Here is an 18,637-nt window from a genome sequence, read left to right on the forward strand (position 1 = left end):
AACACCAGGGGTTTCATTTTGCAGATCTTCATCATTGGCCCACATTTCTAAACAAACTCAAGGATTTGCTCTTTAGTTTGAAGTGTTTAGCAGCTCAGCTCAATGTTTGAACTGCCTGCAGAGAAATGGCATTGTTAGTGACTTGTGTTGAATAACCAGAAGCATTCTTTAGTTCCACAATGAATGGCAGGGGGTGGAAAATACGTTGGATTCTTACATAAAGGTAGAAGATCTGTACTATTAAAGGAGCCCTATTGTGCTTTATGTGAGCTGACTGGGCTCTGGTTTGAGACAGAGGGTGAAAAGAGGTGCTGCAGCACAGGCAGTATGAGAAAAATAAAGAGCTTTTTCAACATTAAAGCAATTAAACTTGTCACAGTAGAGGCAAAAAATATAAGTATGAACTCTGAACATTTGCATAAAAGGGCCCCTTTCGGGCATAACTGCGTTAAGTATCACATAACATTACATGTCACTTGTTAGACGCTTTGATCCAAAGCGACATACATAGTCAATACTGTGGACAATCCCCACAGGAGCAATTTGGGGTGAAGTGTCTTGCCCAGGGACACAACGACATGCTGACTGCAGTGGGGTTTGAACCTGTGACCCCCTGATCCGAACACCAACGCACAACCCACTGCACCACACGCCTCCCTGACATCACATATAGAGACATTCTTGAATATATATTATCTTTGATACATTGATACAGATATACCATTAATTTTGTTTTTCTTTTAAGGGTAGAGGAGAGAGGGAGCAAGAGTAAGAGAGATCAAGAGAGAAAACGATAAAAAAAAAGTCATTTTATGAATATAAAATAAATAAAATAATATGCATAATTAAAGAAGACATCATGAAAATGGTTGCAGTACTTTCCTAGTTAATCTCCAAGAAATGCATTTGTATGTCTTTCCTGTGCTCTATTACCATCTATTATTCCTGTTCATCAATCTAATTGAGTTCACTGTACAGCAGCGTTATTGTATTCCTCTCACGGTCAGGCCTCAAATAACATTTAAAGAGGGTAACACTGGATGTACTCTCACATGATTTGCATGGTCGTCGCTAATTTGTTTAGCGATAATAATCTTAATATGCAGCTTATTGAGCCTCAGAACTCATATTGCACCCGAGTCCCCTTAGGTCGTCTGTCTGCATATTAACAAGGTTCAGATACGCTGCTGTTTTAATTACAGTTCCAATCTAGTACCCTGTGGACTGAGCTAAATATAAACGCATATAATGAATAGTGTTGTACATCGACACACACTGACGTTTTACATCATTGTCCTGAGGTAGACTCTGCCTTAGAAGCACTAAGTGGGATCCACTGTTTTTCTTTAAAGGGTCAAGGAATCAAAACTTGAAGAAGCATATTATGACAACATCTGGATATAAAAAGCATTCAGTGGTGGAGATGAGTGACTGTTCCTAAATCAGGACAGCTAGGGTTTAGTGTTTTCTGACGTGCCTTTGAGCAAGATGCATAATTTGTAGATCTGTGATTATGCAGCACATTGTGGGCCTTGGCACCCTGCATTCTTCAAGTAAATTCTTCCTCCAGCATTTCCCCCCCGAAGGAAACCCTTTTATCATTAGGTCATACTATATTTAAATCCTAGTAAAGAAATAAACAATAAAACCATAGCTAAAAAAAAACAGAGTGGGTTTTTAGGTCTACAGTACTGCATCAATTCCCCGAGTACAAGGTGGCTTTTGGGATATGCATATCACCAACACTGGGCTCATTGTCTTGTTTTCAGCACTCCGCTTCATCTGCTTACTCCATTGTATGCCCAACAGTGTTACTGTATAATGGGCCATTGTTAGCTGCTTTGTAGGCTATTTCTTTTGCAAGCCACTTGAGGTCAGTACAGCCCACATTACCACGCTCTCACTTACTTTAGTTTATTTCTCTCTTTCTTTCACAGTGTTCTGTGAATGGCAGGGCTACAGATTCATATGGTCTGAATGAACAAGCTTGGACTTGAAGTGAATGAGGACAAACTAAAAAAGGTATTTTCATAATAACTGCAATGACTGAAAGTCATACAATGACTTCTGAAAAAGGTTTCATGTAAGGACAAGACTCTTTAAAGATGGAATTCAAGTAATTTTTTTAAACATGAAATCCTTTATTTTTCTAATAATATTCCATTCTGGTGTCTTTAACAATGCAATTATTTTTGACTGTACTATATTGTTATCTTTTGAGCTATTCACAAACATATTAACAGAATACATTCAAAGTATGCAGAATGATCTCACAATACACATTAGAATATGGGCAAACTGCTATTTTTATACACCTATTTTTGTATTAATTATTTGGATGGCAGTTACTGGATGTGCACCAGCAAATAACAGCTTTATGATGTCTGTTTTTTTTTTTTTTATTTATACATCATGTGGAAAAACTAAATAATTTCTTCAATCAGCAATACAATACACATAATTGACATGCGCTGCAACATAATTGAATGTACACATATATGTTGCTGAGCATATTAAGATAAAGTAACATTCTATACACCAGGTTATAAACTTTTGCTGCTCTTAATACCAGTGGTCAAATAATGCACATGTTTTGGCAGCAAAATTCGATTACAAAAATCAATAACTATCATTGTGATCTTTTTAAATGGTCTCAATGGATTTAAATGTGGGAATATTTAGGATTATATTCTGGCACAGATCTACCTGGGTGCGTTCAGAAACAAACAGCGCGCCTCCCTCTCTGTGGCCCCGCCCCTGTGCGCTCGGTTTGCGCCATTACGTCGCTCTGCTGATCGCTGCTGTGCTGCAAGGCAGGCAGGCAGGCAGGCAGGCAAAGCAGCTGCAGAGACCAGGGGACGCTGACAACAACGGAGAGGCTCATGTTAGGAAAGTCAGAAACGGAACATTTGCCTATTTTGTGATTTTACGATTCAAGTTGTTCAATTGTTACCTTTTCGGTGAACATATTTTCTTCAATTTTACGTATCCGTGGGAATATATTTTGCATTCTGTCGACCTGAAATGACTGCTAGTCGCCGTGTCTAGCCAATGGTTACTGCGGGGGCTCCTGTCTTGTGGATTATCCGTCGTCGCCCAGCCAGTCGCATGGTCGAGCCCGGAGGAGGCCCCGCTCTGCTGGATGGATGTGTGTGAAGCAGCGCCGGACTCCCAGTACTGATGAAGACGGTGATAGTGATGATGCTCGGGTTTCATCGGCAGCGGGTCAACTGATCTTGGATGTTCGGGCTATATCGCCCATTCACAAAACATTTCCTCATAAGGCAAAACATATATTCCTTAAAAACTGGACGCCCCTGGAGCAGTTTATGACGGTAAGAAAGACCCATTCACAGGCCACCAGCTTCTACAGCCAGCTGACGTTAGCTAGCACACGTTAGCTTAGCGCTGTCACTTTTATCCAAGTTGCTCCCTGCACAGCTAAAACGGGCTTTATTGCGAACTAACATTGGAACAAGGCTTCTAAAAATGTCCCGTTTTAGCATTACACATATGTCTGCTAAAGTTGGACCTCGCAAAAAGAAACAAAATATACATTTGATTCCATAACGTTAGTAGCCAGAGGTTGTGTAGCTTGCTTGTTAGCTAGCTGCTCCTCAGCCCATTCAATATCTCGCTGCTTACTTGAGCTGCAAAACAGTCGCTAATGCATTGCGCGCAGTATTGGTATGCATTTATAGTTTCATTGCATTAATAAAACTTCACTCCATTCGGCAATATAATTGAGTTAAATAGGCCCTTAATAGCTCATTCATTATACAGTACAATAAGCCCTTTAATGACAGAGTCCAGTTGGCGTTGAATGGAACTAGCCCGGCGTCGGTTGTGTTACGGATGTGGCTTTAAAGAGGGCATTCCTTTATCGTATCTAAAAGCTATTCATTAGTGCTTATTGAGTGATTCGCTCGGTAGTGTTGTTTGACTGGGCGAATATGTTTCTTTTACCCCATACATAGATATAGCCAAAACAGATGCTTCGAATAAAATCCATGCAGAGTTTTGTCATTCATTGTTAAATGATGGGTACACCACCGTTTGTCACAACCTCTCATCATGTCACAATCACATTCTAGAAATGTCCCACGAGAGGGCCCATACATATATATGGATAAGCTGTTTTTTGTGACCCTTCTTTTTGTTGCATATGTATCAATCATTATCCCTTTTCTTGCAACCTTAATGATGAAAAACGACCTATGTTTGCTGAACTATGTGGTGTGAAGTAATGGATGTGATGGTTTGCTGGGATGAAGCGTCCTCCTTTTTTTTTTGATGACGTAATCCTCCACCATCCGTGCCACATCTTTTGGGTCGCAGTCGGTTCCTCCGCCGCCTGCTGCTCGCCAGTCTGTTGCCGCTGCTGAGATCATATGGACCCTGCTCTGTCCACTTTGTCTAGCCTCTTTCCCTCCCTCCTTGGCTCTTTCTTCTCCATCTCAACTGCAAAACGATTGGTTCTGAATGGGATCTCAGCAAGGTGCAGCAGAGGAAGGACTTGTGAATGAAGTCCAGTAGCTGGGTTCAGTTTTCTCTAAAAATCAGCAGCCCTAAGAGTGAGGGGGGGGGGGGGATCTGGCACCAGAAGCCCTCAAACCCCCTACCCACGTGACACACTGGGTAATTTATAAAGATTATTTTTCAATCTGTAAGATTAGACATTAGCTGTTGTTTTGACAGTATCCATTTCTTAATGAATCCATACAAACAAAAAACTAAGCAGATCGGGGTCCTAAAAATGGATGTCTTTGACCTGAATACATTTGGGAAACCTTATCTGAGGCGGATGGATACTGAAGCTGAATTACTTATCTACGGAATTAGTACTGCCATGTTGCACATGTTTTATATGGGACACCATTCTAGGCTGTGGTAGTGAGTATTATTTTGCAACAGTGGATGTTTGGCTCAGCAAGAGTAAAGATAGAAGAGTCAAGATTTTTTTTAATAAAGGTTACACTTAAACTTCACTAAAATAGACAGAGCAAAGTTTAGTCTCATTTACTTGTCACTTCCAGTTTAATCATATTTATTTATATGTATATTATAAATTCTTATGGTGTGCTGATGCGTATCCTGGATTTAACTGTTCAATTATTTGCATTCCCGAATAAAGAAGCCTTGAGTTGTTGGAGAGGATGGACTCAGCTGGTGAGGATTAAATTGCCTGTGGCAATGGCCCTGGTTTACTTGAGCAGCGCACCTGCACCTGCCATCCCTTTGGTGTACAGCAAAAGTGTGTGTGTGTAACATAGAGAGAAAACAGATTGTAAAAGTGAGGGGAAGTAGTGAGGAGGGGATAGGGATACTGGAAGACAGAGGAGACACAGGTGTAGTTGGGGTAATGGGGATAATCTGCACCTGCTTGCAAAGGTCAGTGGGGTCCAATAGGAGCAAATTGGTTGTTGATAGTATCACCAAATCCCAATGTAACTTGCTCAATTGAAGCGTGGATATTGTTTGGAAACAACATTTAATATACCCTCATGTTTGTGTCCAGCAATTTAAATGATCCTTAATCTTGGAACACAGCTTGCAGTTTGAGAAGCTCTTGGTCAACATTGCTTGCTGTATCTGACAATCTAAACCACCTTTTGTCAATAGGTGTTTCGACGATAAAGTACAACAGCCAATATTTGGCAGGTTCTGATTTAGCCGGTGGATATCCGCATATTTGGACCAAGACTTCCTCTTCTGTGCGCCAGTCATTGTTTACTGTCCAATTAGCGACTTGAGAAGCAAAAATGTTGTTGGAGTTGAGAGAGTTCGTTCAAGACCAGATTGTGTCATCTTTCAATGCAGATTTTAAAAAAAACAAACAATGATTTTGAGATATCATTTTGGTCAATGCGTTCTTTGCTTTCAACACAAACCTCACTCAAACGTAATTGGTCAATACTACTTGGACTACAAATGGAAAACAGACATCAACAACATCTTGCCCCTTTGTCTATCGATGCTACAGTCATACACATGTTTATGGTGATCATTAGATTTTATTTTCTTATGCATCACTTGATGATATTCTATTGTTGCAACTAGAACCTGCGTAGCTTTTTAGTGAGAAACATTGTTAAATATTTCAGTTATATTGGCAGTACTTTTAAAAAATATATATTTTGGTTTATGGGTGCGAGTATTAGGTTGTTTCGACCAATTTCCCCCTGGTAATATTAAAGGATTTCTGACTGATAAGCGTTAATGCGGTAAGGTATGAGGTGCACCAAATTCATACCCAATTTGGCGACCTCTAACCACCAATTTATCATCTTGCCAGTATTCCAGATGTGTATCTACAGGTTTGGCTTGTGCCTGTGGAGAAGATGCATAAAGATGACATTCTCCTGGTTAAACATCATAAACCAGCCCACATAGCAAAGTAGTCAAAGGTCAACCATTGTTCTAGTTTGAAAGGCTGAGATATGTGTATACACTATGGGATGGGCTAGGAGATCAGAATGTTAGAGAATGTGTAGGACATTATGTGCATAAAGATCCTATGTTTGATACAATAACTTGTTTTTAGTAGGGGAATACCTTTTCTTTGTACGCAAGATGTTTTCTATTTTCTTTGTGGCCCGTGACCCTCAGTTTCTGTCTCTGATTTTCTGCCTTTTCAACACTTCCTCCTTTCAATTGCTTCTGACATCTTCGCTTTGAGTTTTCGACTCTTCCTTTTTCTCTCTATCTTTGCCTGACACCTGATGTCTGGTTAGCCTCACTTTAAAAAAGGACACACCCTTCCTTTCAGCATGGTGCTGCTCAGTAGTGCTGACAGCTTAGTATTGGTGCTAACTGACTGTGCTGGCGAGAAGACGGCTGGCTGTGTGCTCCAGGCAAGATACATTATCAGCCTTCAAAGATGCTAGCATTTGCGTATCTTCCATTAGATGGCTTGGATTCATTGCCAGAAGAGCTGTGAAAAAAACTTTTGGTATTAATTCCCTTTCACTTGTGTCACCATAATGGAGTTTTTGTTCTCTTTGTCGATGCTAGTTACCAAGTTGTCTTTTTTCACCTCATACACAAATGTCTGACTTGGTTTTAAAAGCTTCTTTCAACAAAAACTGATACAAACTTATTTCTGGGACAAATTATGGCATTAGTCACAACTATTTATTAGCAGCTCCAATTGGCAGGGACAGAAACATAACACCCAGATGGACATGCTTATTGTTCCCCTTTTTTCCGTGTTAAAGTTTGAAAATATCAAAAACATCAACAGTAATTTGGATGAATATTACGTGAAAACTAATGATGAATAATGCCTTTTTTTACTTGGTTTTTGTGTTTAAAACCTCACAAACCTGCTAATATTGCTCGATAAAGGGTATAACTTGTGAGTGTTTCAAAATTGAGTGGTACTTACCTACCTACCTTTTAGGGTCCCTAATAAGACCCGCCTCTCTATTAGAGTGAGCCCAGGCTGGCTGTGTGTGACCTACGCTGACTGTTGGTGACAGCCCTGTCAAAGAGCAGCCTGTTCATGTTTAACCAAGGGGACCAGCTGCCTGTCCATTCTATTATAACCCTTTGGAAGGCTCACAGTCCTATTTGCAGTTGGGAAGCGCAGTAAGCAGAGCCATTGATAGACAGAGTTCGGCCATTTCTGTTAACAGTGGCTGCACACCGACCCAACCGTTGCCAAGTTACTGGCGATTTGTGCCAGCGGTTTCCTCGAATCTTGTGCATCTTGCATCGGTAATTACATGATGAGAAATGACTGCCAATATCTGAAATGGGAGTCGAAATTCATCTGCCATACTTAACAAATAGGTGTAATTCGGCACGGTGGAAAACAGTTTCGCCACAGGCGGGTATTAGCCTTAGATCACTATCGGCAACCTGAGCTACAGTACTGACTGGCAATCCTTAAGTGAACCATTCATTCACATAAATATACTCCCGTATAGCTCCCAGAAAGGCAGGTAGTTAGTGGTCTGTTGCTGGGGCAGATATGGCACAACTCTAAAATGAAAAAAATAGTCTCCCAAGCCCCAAACACAGCTGGGTTTACCATGTGCACGTCACGATAACATTGCTTCAGAACTCCGGGACGAAGGTGCCTTGGCGGATAGCCCCATAACATGAAAAAGCAATTGATGCCATATTAATAGTGACATGTGAGTTTTGATTGGTAAATAATACTTGTATCATTTAAGTGCTTCACAATCTTGAAAACATAACTATTGTGATTACTTTGACTGATATTGCAATTGTTGTATGATTGTCGATATACACAGGAATGATAATGATTATCACTTCTGTCTGTAGAATACCATTTCGGGGCCACAATTGTTCATGGACATTTTTACATATTTTGCCTTTGCCAGAAATGTGCATACGGTATTGCACTGGACCATATTGCAACTTCGATAACATTTTGATTGATTGTGCAGCCCTAGTGCATGGTCAGGCTTTTAGCATCGTATACTCTATATAATTTATTAAAACAGAGGGGAAGACCTGAATGTTCAGATAAGACGGTGCATTTTAAGCCCAGACTAAAAATATAAATGTTTCTGCCTGTTAACACTGGGTCAAAAATATCAGTGGCCTTGTGAGTTGGTTGTCTATGGCTTAAGTTCAAGCAGGGAGAAAACCTTATTTAACACAAGAATAAACTAAATGTATTCACAGTTGGACAGTGGTAGCATTGTCCTATGGATCCCAGTGATTCTTCACGCTTATAATGTTCAGAAGGGTCTTGCCTTTTTTCATGGAACGTGAGTTTGTCATGGTTTTTGCTCTCAGTCTGTTCCATTTTAAGATTTCACTCTTGACATATTTTCATCAGATCAGGGTCACCTCTTCCATCTCCTCCCTTTCTCTCTCTCTCTTCCCAGTTTAATATCTGGATCATGCATAGCTAATCAGATGAAACTGCATAATATGGTAATGATGGAGTAGTGGGCAGTCATAATGGTTTGATTAGTTGAAACAGCATGTAATCCAGCCATGAGAGGACATGCACGCACGCACACACCCAGATAAATGCTTTGAAACAGCTAATTAAATACAGGATTCAGACAACACCTGAGAGAATTGTGATGTATAGAAATACTAACACCCTTATTATTAGGTGTAGCATAAATAAGGTCTTATTATACCATATTATGTTATGTTATGGCCATAACAAATCTTAAAACTAAAAAATGTTTTAACTGAAATGTAAACTAATAACTTCTTTGTCTCTTAAAATTGTTATATATGTGGTAAAATTAGTAGAGAACATCATCATATTTAAATGTAGTCAACGGCATCTTGGAGATCTTACTAACTAGCTATAGCTATCTACTTTTCCGAGTGTGGAGTATCGTTAGAAGTTTCATTTTTTTCTGGGTCAATCTTTTTCCAAGACCTACTTTACCAAAAGAGCTCAAAATGTTCGGATTTATTAAGAGGGATTGACTTTTTACTCCACTAGTCCACAAGCCTTTAGGCCTTGGCGACATGAATAGTGGCTCTACATATCTGTTGTAATTCATCATCGGTATCTGCCCTATTATGAGTCACTTGTGTGTTCTAACCCAGTTTCAGAAAAATGCACGGCTAGATTATGCTGACAGCGCCGGGAGACAGAGCTCGCTAGATTAAGGTTTTGGGTCTGTGAGACTCAGCTAGCCTTGCAGAGGTTGGATTACGACAGCGCCGTAAAGACATTAAAGGATTTACATGATCATTGATGAACACCGGATATTACAAGGGTGGTTGCAGCAATCCTGCAAATAAATTGATGAATGGAAGGCAAGGTTGGCTGGCCAAGTGGGCAAACCATATGGGACTTGGGGGTCACAAATTGAAATCAATCGGTGAATGGAATATGTGAAGCAGAATTAGAAGTTGGGCTTTATTGGTATAATATCACTTCATACAGGCATTTTTGTACCTATGCTAGTATGCAAAGTTTTGATACAAAATATTCTAAAGCAAGGAATTGCATTTTTCGTTTATTTGGTTCACCCCTGGAATTGGGGTTTTATAATAAGATCAGTCCATTCCAACCACCACTGTTCCTGGATGTGTAAAGAGCATTAGAGTCGGGGCCCCTTTTATTCCTATGAATAATTCTCCTTTAAAAACGTTGAAACAGAAAATAACTCTTGCTTCAGCTTTTAGCTCCTTTTACTGCTTTTAGGATCTAATCATTCATATAGACGCTATTCCAGTGTTTTAACTGTGGTAGATTCAACTAGAAGTTCTCTTTCCCAATGTAAGTCAAAAAGGAATGGAAGAAGGAATTTTGGGACCAATGGCATCAGAGTTGTAGAACCATCATTTGGCAACTGTCCCAAAATGTGCTTCAATACCTAGCGTACTTCCTACGGGCTTGCCACTTCTCCTTGTCATATTATTAAGCTATAACTGGATGATTATACCTCAACGTCCCCCATCTGTAACAGAGGACTCCTCTCCACTGCAGTCCCACCCCCACCTTTACACTCCTCAGGTATGTGAGTACAGCTGGCTCCTCACTCTTTACTCAAGAGTTATGCTCCAGTGCTTGTTTTGGCTTGTTCTTTCCACCACTATCATCCTTCCCAGTATCCCCCGAAATGGAGCAACACATGCCTTTCTACGAACATTTACACACACCATTTCCTAAAGGTGTTTTGCAATTTTGTGTGTGTGTGTGTGTGTGTGTGTGTGTGTGTGTGTGTGTGTGTGTGTGTGTGTGTGTGTGTGTGTGTGTGTGTGTGTGTGTGGTGTGTGTGTGTGTGTGTGTGTGTGTGTGTGTGTGTGTGTGTGTGTGTGTGTGGTGTGTGTGTGTGTGTGTGTGTGTGTGTGTGTGTGTGTGTGTGTGTGTGTGTGTGGTGTGTGTGTGTGTGTGTGTGTGTGTGTGTGTGTGTGTGTGTGTGTGTGTGTGTGTGTGTGTGTGTGTGTGTGTGTGTGTGTGTGTGTGTGTGTGTGTGTGTGTGTGTGTGTGTGTGTGGTGTGTGTGTGTGTGTGTGTGTGTGTGTGTGTGTGTGTGTGTGTGTGTGTGTGTGTGTGTGTGTGTGTGTGTGTGTGTGTGTGTGTGTGTGTGTGTGTGTGTGTGTGTCCTTTAAAACAGCTGCTTAAAGAGCCTTGAATACCTCGAGAGGTCAAAGGACACAGTTGCTTAAGAACAGTGGGTCAGAGCCAAATATGGATTGCACTCCTTAATCTGCTGTGTCCCCCTGATGAGAATTAGCGAGGGTAATTCTTTTTTATCTCTGAGGTTAAGATGTGATCTAAATATAGGCTATCCAATACCTGTCTATGGAACCTGCAGTGTATTTTATGTTGACACTTGACAGGGTTATTGCTGGAACAACAGTTTACACGGTGAAACCTTGTTTAATCCGTTGCTTGTTTAGTTTGGAAATGTGTAGAGGAAGTGCAAAGGGATTCCATATCAACTCAAACAAGAACATAAAGAGCAGTCTTAAAAAAACTTCAGTGCTGCTGTTTTTATTATTTCATACCAGTTCCAATTCCTCTACTTTTCTATATAGCCCTCAGTTCCTCCTTTATTTTCACGTTATTGTCCTCAATTCTTAGTTTATATGATCAGCACAAAGACAAAGGTGTTGGTAGTTTCTATGGTTTTGTTTGTTTTAATCAACAGACTTGTGCTGAAAGGAGGTGGAGGCTGTGAGTGTCGTCACTGTAAATGTGATGTGGATAGCAAGAGTGAAAGGATCAACAACATGCGTACATATATCTGGTTACAAAGGCTGATGGGCATGCTTTTTTGGTGGGTGTGTCCACCAGTGTGATCTTGGATCACACTCACTAAAAATCACATGCACCTCCCTGTGCTCTCCAGTGACACCAGGGCCTAACCTTTCTCAACTTTAACTCACAGCCTGAGGATAGGGATGATCCTTTCCTCAAGCTAACTTTTTCAAAAACACCCTGTAGTTTTATTGTGCAACCATAGATTCACAGCAACTAACATGTCTAAAAGTTCAAAAGTGCCATATACTATATTATTTTTTACAAGTTCAATAGTTAATTACTGGTAATTAATAGTTAATTACTGGTAGCAGAGATATATTGAGAGTGCTTTTGTGTGAGGGCTTGATCATTTGCTTGACATTTCTAATTAAAAGCCTATTAATAAGGATATATAAAAAAAAAAAAAACTATTGTATAAAGAAATGGCACATTTATATTTGAATATTCATGTGAGAGAATTTCTTGATTACCTTAAACCCATACATTTATAGATAAAGCAGTTTGTTAACTTTCACTGATGTAACTACTGCAATAACTATAGCATAACAAGTCAGCTAACCATGGCAAGCTAACATTAGCCGTCCATTGATGCTATCAGGACTGCAGCTAATTGGTGTGAGTGAAAGAAGAAAAACGTAAGCTTGTTTAAAGGTCCCATGTTTTGGCCATTTCTACTGATCATAATTCCATTGTTGAGGTATACTATAATAGATTTACATTGTTCAATGTTCCAAACTCACATTGGTGTCTCATACAGCATCTCTGTATAGTATGTGTATTCACTCTCTGTCCTAAACGGCTTGTTGGAGCTCCTGCCCCCCCTGTGCTATGATTGGTCAGCTCGCCCACTCTGTTCTGATGAGTCCACCACCGTTACAGCGGAACATCAGTGTTTATGTGTTACAATGGCGTTTGTTAGCAACCAGAAAATGACACCAGTAATGACAAACAGATGAGAATGCTGCGTGGGGTCTGGGTGCCGTGTTGGCCGGACATTGAGGGGCTCGCTGCTGTGAGGAGCGGACAGTGTGAGCTGTATTACTGTTGTCTTTTCTGTGTTAGAGTTTTACTCGCTACAGGGTGTACTTTGAGGGTTTGTGACTTGCAGACCGTTTACATGCATAAAAAGCTACATAACACACAAGGGGACGGGTAATAACCGGAAAAGCATGACATGGGACCTTTAAGACAGATTGATCTTGTAGCCAAAGAAAGTGGTTATCTAGCTAGCTAAAAGTTTTTTTTTCAGCCCTCTTTAGTAAATTATGCAACAGCCTCCATACATGTAATTATTGTGCGAATAAGACCGGCAACTGTTAGCCGGTGGACAGTGGCAAAGAAGGGGAAAATTGCATAGGAAAGTAAGAACGATTCCACAAGATATCACCAAATAGTTTTCTGAGAGTCTATAAACACATAAATGTACTGGGAACATCACAAGCACATTTCTGCAGCTCCTAAGACGTAATAAGCTCTTGTTGATTGTATTTATTATACGTTTCTTAGGACAAAAGCATCTAACATTTAAAAGTAGTATAATGAATACCACAATTTACTCCCGGTTTACTTTGTTCTGTTGAAATCTAATGTTGTATATTTGGTTAAATCCACATTGTTAAAAAATAACTTTGAACTGGTTGTCGGGATATGATTAATCTCAGACCTTCTTTATAGAAAAATAGATATGAACAAGATATTATAAAGTAACTAGCACAATTTCTAAGTGTCTATTTAAAGCATTGATCGGTAACACAACACGTTTCAGTGTCACATTTCAATCCATTGATCTATTTTACTGTGCGTCTGCCATGCTTGTTATGTACAGCTCTGTTGTCCTGCACCGGTCTAGATGTTTCTACGCGTCTAATTCTCTCTTCAAAAACACAAACTGCAATCCATGTGATTTTGCACTGTTAGGTCCTGTGTATGTGTGTGTGTGTATGAGCTTATACAGTATCTGTGTGTGCAAAGAAAGAAAAAGCGTGCAAAATGGACAACTATACCCTGAGAGAAACTGTGTGTGTGTCAGTGATGAGAACATGAGAACAAGAAAGTGTGTGAGAGTGTATGAGAGCAGTCGTTCGCTTGCTGCTATTTTTCTGGGGCAGGCTATTGGGCAGCGGGGAGGGATAATAACAGAAGCTGTTACATTCTTGTGGTTTCTCTGATTTCAGCATGAGGCAGGGGGCTGGCTCTGGCTGACTCACTGCTCTCGCTCTCTGCCTGTACGCCAGCATGGAAGCTACTAGCAAGTGGACAATACATGACATTCTGAGTCACTTTAATCTATGAGACTTTCATTACAGAGCCATGAATCTGTGCTTGTATTACCACCTCTTGCTTGAGCATTAACCTAGCAATTCATTAACACTGGCTGCTGTAAACAGTGGCCATCTTTTTTACTTGATAGTTTGTTAGGTTTGTTCTTCAGGCCATTTGGGAAGCAATGTCAGATGCTACAGTTGAGGACTTGGTTCTTTTTGTTAGTCTTCTTCTTGCTATATCAGTTAGGTGTAAATAACTAGGGTTGCACAATTAGGAAAATAAATATATGATCTATACAGATATTATCAACATTATTTACATTATCATTGAAAATATCTATTAGACATTCATATCAAAATAATGCTCTTAAAAAATATATGCGTTTTTAGACCGGCAAAATCCGTTTGTATCCGTTTGTGCTTGGGGCTATTGTCTATTTCTTTTAGAACATTCGATTGTCTACAACAGGGGTGAGGAACCTCCGGCCTCCGGGCCGTATACGGACCGCGAGACCATTTGGTACGGCCCTCGAGGTAATTTATAAACACTCGCAAAAAAGAAAAAAATTAAAGAAATCTAGACCGCAAAAGAATTAAACAAGCGAGTGCCTGTTTTTCCGGGCCAGGTCAGGGTCCTTGAACACAACACGAGCCTAACGTGTCATCACGTGGTATATGTCTCGTCTGACAGGGGTGCAGTTCTGACGGAGACCACCAGAACGCCGCTCCGGCACTTCAGAAATTGCAGTACCCATAAGGAGCCGTACACATGCCGCAGTTTTTGCGGCTGTGTCTTTAGTTGAAAGCCCAGTGGCGTCTGTTCATCTGTCATACTGATCATACAGTCAATAACTTTGTTGTTATTAGCATCTGGTTAGCTAGCTATGCTAACGAATATAAGAAGCTTCTACAACCAGTGAGGTAAAGGCACATCTTTATATGATCATCATAGTTATAAAAAAATAAGAGAATAAAGTAAACGGGTATAAAATACTATATGACAGTAAAAAAAAGTTATTAATAAACAGTTTGAAAGGGGAGTGATTTGTAAAATATCCATAAAGAAAAAGAAAATCTGCTTCCAGTTCTGTTTCATATGGATGTTGAGAGATGTATCCATAGATCTCTTCATGTTGCTCTCAAAGTGCACCAGATTGATGCTTTTAACTTCATTATTTAAAAATAATCTTCCCGGGGGAGCATGCCCCTGGACCCCCCTAGAGGAGGTTAGGTCCCCCCCCCACTTAAATCATGTTCACATGGATAGGATACTAAATACATTTGCACACATCTTGTGTCCATATCTTTCTGTTTTGGTGGTCATGCCACAACCGTGCACGTGCATGCATGCGCGAGTCATGGTAAGATATCTGGATTAAGAGGTTGCTTTTTCTTTGCACAGCATGAAAGAAAGGCAAAATGAATGGGCTGTGATTTTAGTATTTTAAAGCAGAGGTCAATAATTTGTATGGCCCTTGGAGGATGTTGAAAAAATTGAAATGGCCCTTGAGAGGAAAAAGGTTCCCCACCCGGTCTACAACATTACTGATATTATACATACTATATAAATATAGCATTTTCCCTAAAGTTGAATCTGTTTCATTGTTCCATTTAAGTCCTCACTTAGGTCAGGGGGTTACACTAAGCTTCTTTTGTGAAATCAGATTAATGCAGAATGCGCTAAATCGACAAGCACTGTGTAACCCATGTTTTTGAAACCCAGTTACAGATTGCTATATTTTAAGGTCAACCCTTCAGAGGAAATGCCATCTGCTTAGTAACATCACCGGAAATACACAACCTGTGCTGTCCTACAAATGTACCCGCATAAAGCTACAAAGAACAAGTAGTCCACGTACGTTTACCAATGATATTTTAGCATGCTAAGTGCTACAGAATATGTGGAATCGAACTAATACCAATTCCTAAAGATGTCGCGATTCCAACAACCTTTTAATGGCTACATGAAATGCTACATTGCATTTTGCAGAAATATTGTTCAAACTGGAACAGTCAACAGCAAAATCAAAAAAACATAAATGTTCCTTTTACATTAAGAACTATTCATTAAACTTGTCAATAAGGACATCATGGTAGGTAGTTTGTTTCTTTCCACACGGTAATAAAGTAGAAAGAATAAGTTCTGAGAAATATGTCAATGTTGTGAAATCGTATGATATAATAATATGGCATATTTGCATTGTTGATTATTTGTCAAAAATCTCATTGTGTAGATATTTTGTGAAAGTACCAACAGTACAATATTGCCGCAATATCAATATTGGTTAAAATATCAGCTTTTATTAGCTTTTCTCCGTATTGCCCAGACCTAGAAAAAGTAGTTCCTACACAAAACTGCTCAAGATATAATGCGGAATAACATTAGCATTGTGTTTATTTCCGTATAAGGCAAACTGTGACCTTAAAAGGCATTAATCCAGACACACATTTGACCCTTTCCTCAGGACACAGATAAAAGCGACTAATTGCTTTCTCCGAATTTTTCACGCCGAGCTAACCCTATTTTCTGCAGCGTGGAAACATTGTACAGGCTGCGAGGTGATTGTCAGGTGGGCCCACGCTTTCCTGTTTTGGCCCTGTTTACCAACCACAATGTGTTCCACCCACCTCCATCTCTTCATCTTCACCTCTTCATACAACCAGTGGTACAGAGACGTCCCCTAACACCTCTCCCACGCACCATTCTTGTTACATGTGCTGTATAATACATTCAATCAAACCGTTTAATCTTCATCTCCAATCGCCTCTTGCTCTTGAATCGCCTGTGTTGCTTCAAGGCATCTGGGTTTTCAGCTTTTTAGGTATACAGTTTGCAGTTTATCTACCTTGAAGATATTAGGTTTATTGATTTTATATTCCAATAGTTTATAGGACTTCTATCTTGAGTATTCACAGTACTTCTAGACACACTGTTTCTCTTATTACAATTGTTACCAACTCAACCATGCAAAAATAATGTCGAGCTGTAGCACCTGTTCATCAAATTGTGAGTTTTTCTGAAGCTGGTCACTTTTTAGAGATTACTGTTGTACATTTTAAAAAGAATATAACAAAAAACACAAAGGACGGATAGAGATGTTGCATAGTGTAAAGCAGTGGTTCTCAACTGGTCAGGCCTCGGGACCCACTTTTTTCTTTGTCAATAAATCGCGACCCGAAATGTTCACAGAACTATGAGATGATGGAATCAAAGCTGAACTGTATAACATAAAAAGGCCCACATGCTGAAAACCCAACCCCAGAAGGGGGGTCTGGGGGGATTCTCCCCCTGGAGATTTTTTGAAATACTACTACGTATTCTGGTACATTCTGAGAAGAAAATAAATAAATCTATTACTACCCGTCATATTAATAATATTTTATGCCATTGTTTGTTTTTCACTTTGTTCTGAAGCTGAACTTGCTGCTCCACACAGAGAGAAGATTAAAGAGGAGATAGTCTGTGTGAATTACTTTCAATTGTGGGTAAGAGTAGATAGCTCCCATTGTTCTGTGACCTGTCAATCATCAAACTGGGGGTCTTATTTCATTATGTGTTCATTTTTATCTGAAGTTGTACCCATGGATGTATAAAGAGTAGTTCTACCGCAAAGTTATTCTCCGTGGGGACTTCCGGCAACAATCTTGATTCTGATTGGCCAGAAGACTCGAAAAAACATCAGCAAAGATGTTTTATTGAGAAGATGATCACTACGTGACAGACGTTTTCAAAACCGTTTATGGTCTCCGGTACTTCCAGTCCAACGCCTACTGCATGCACAGCGTTAGAAAATCGGGCCTTCAAAATAAGTTGACTTTTTTCGAAAAAAAAGAAGAAAGATAATCAATTTTTTCTTTCTTCACTCACTCATCTGTGACCCACTTAAAACGGGGTCGCGACCCACCAGTTGAGAACCACTGGTGTAAAGCATACGCAGAGCCTCGAGTTTCTTAAAGTATGCATCAAGCACAATTTGAAATTTGGAGACTATACAAGTACTGTGGTGTTTTAAAAAAAAAACAGGATGTTTAAGAACACATTTTACATTTACCAAAATAATATTAAACATTTGTTTGTAAAGGCACCTAAACAATGATTGTTTCCAATGTTTAAAAGCAGCAGATGTTGTGCATGGGTTTGCATGCGAGTGTGTAAGTGGGAATGATACACATTATGTTTAAGCATGTTGGACAATGCGGGTATACATTTATATTTTTGCTCATATATTACCAAAAGTAGAAGCGATTTGCTTGAGTTTGTGTGTTAACCACAGCAGCTTCAATTTACACGAGTGTGAAGGAGAAGGTTAGGCAGGTTGTGTAATAATGCAAATGTGTGTTTGCATATGTTACATTAACATAACTTACTGTACATTTCTAGCCAGAGGTGGGAAGGAACCATCTAGATGCATTCAGGCAGGGAATTCAACCGCTCTCTTTCCTTTTTCTGCTTCTGCAATCTTTTATTTTGTGAACCATTTGACCTCTTTATCCTTTTTATAGTTAGTGAATATGAATAGGCCGGAAGACTTAGCTGTATTGTATCTTTCCGCAGAGACCTTGAGAACCTTTTCTTCCAATTGAAAAAAGAATCAAGCATACAGGTACTCTTTTCTCAGTGCCTGAGCTAGTGACCTTTCGGAGACGGTGTG

General features: G+C 39.8%; 1 protein-coding gene across 4 annotated transcripts in view; it reads left to right on the plus strand.

Annotated features, from left to right (window-relative positions):
- Window positions 1-2,785: 2,785 nt before the first annotated feature.
- The window catches only part of ptpn4a (protein tyrosine phosphatase non-receptor type 4a), an 88,571-nt gene continuing 72,719 nt past the window's right edge, over window positions 2,786-18,637 (plus strand). For 2 of the 4 annotated variants that reach the window (XM_034134600.1, XM_034134602.1), the window contains exon 1: window positions 2,786-3,335. The gene's annotated coding sequence lies outside the window, so the exon portion shown is untranslated. The remainder of the gene's footprint in view (window positions 3,336-18,637) is intronic. The other 2 variants (XM_034134601.1, XM_034134603.1) reach the window with 1 other exon arrangement.

Source organism: Trematomus bernacchii, unplaced genomic scaffold (genome assembly GCF_902827165.1).
Source record: "Trematomus bernacchii unplaced genomic scaffold, fTreBer1.1, whole genome shotgun sequence".
Taxonomy (NCBI): Eukaryota; Metazoa; Chordata; class Actinopteri; order Perciformes; family Nototheniidae; genus Trematomus; species Trematomus bernacchii.